The sequence below is a fragment of the Phalaenopsis equestris genome, unplaced genomic scaffold (genome assembly GCF_001263595.1).
Source record: "Phalaenopsis equestris unplaced genomic scaffold, ASM126359v1 Scaffold000305, whole genome shotgun sequence".
NCBI lineage: Eukaryota > Viridiplantae > Streptophyta > Magnoliopsida > Asparagales > Orchidaceae > Phalaenopsis > Phalaenopsis equestris.
Genome location: NW_018164747.1, coordinates 8,265 through 8,824, shown reverse-complemented (window position 1 = coordinate 8,824; position 560 = coordinate 8,265).

Sequence of the window (560 nt, the reverse complement as noted above, 5' to 3'; positions counted from 1 at the left end):
TCTCACTTTGGAGCTCCCACGTTCCCCTCACCTGAGGGCTAACATCTACACTTCAACACCCAAACAATAGGACTGAATTGGGGATTTTAGCCCGTCACTCTAAAATCTCCAATTCTACGCCCGAGAATAATATTTCCCTATTTATTTGCACCTAACTTCCAAGGTTTTTGACCTCCCTAAATCTTGGATGTAATTTTCACTTTAGTTGTAAAACTCAACATATTTTAACAAATCAATTGGCCAAATTGAAAGTAAATTAAGATCGAAGTGAAACGATCATCACAATTTCTTAAACATTTTCATGGCTTTGCCAATTCAAATCACTATTTCACAAATCTTGAGACAAGGAGAAAGACTGAGAAAACTACTCATAACTCATTAGGAAAACACAAAAAAACTCAGAATTCATAAATAAAATTAAAGACATACAAACTACAACAAGTAAATAACTTATCTCTAAATTCTCTCCAAGAACACTCCTCGAAGTTCCTCTGAATCTCTTCCTTTCTTTACAGCACACAGAATTCCTCTTCGAAGTAGCAAGGAGGAAGAAATCTCTC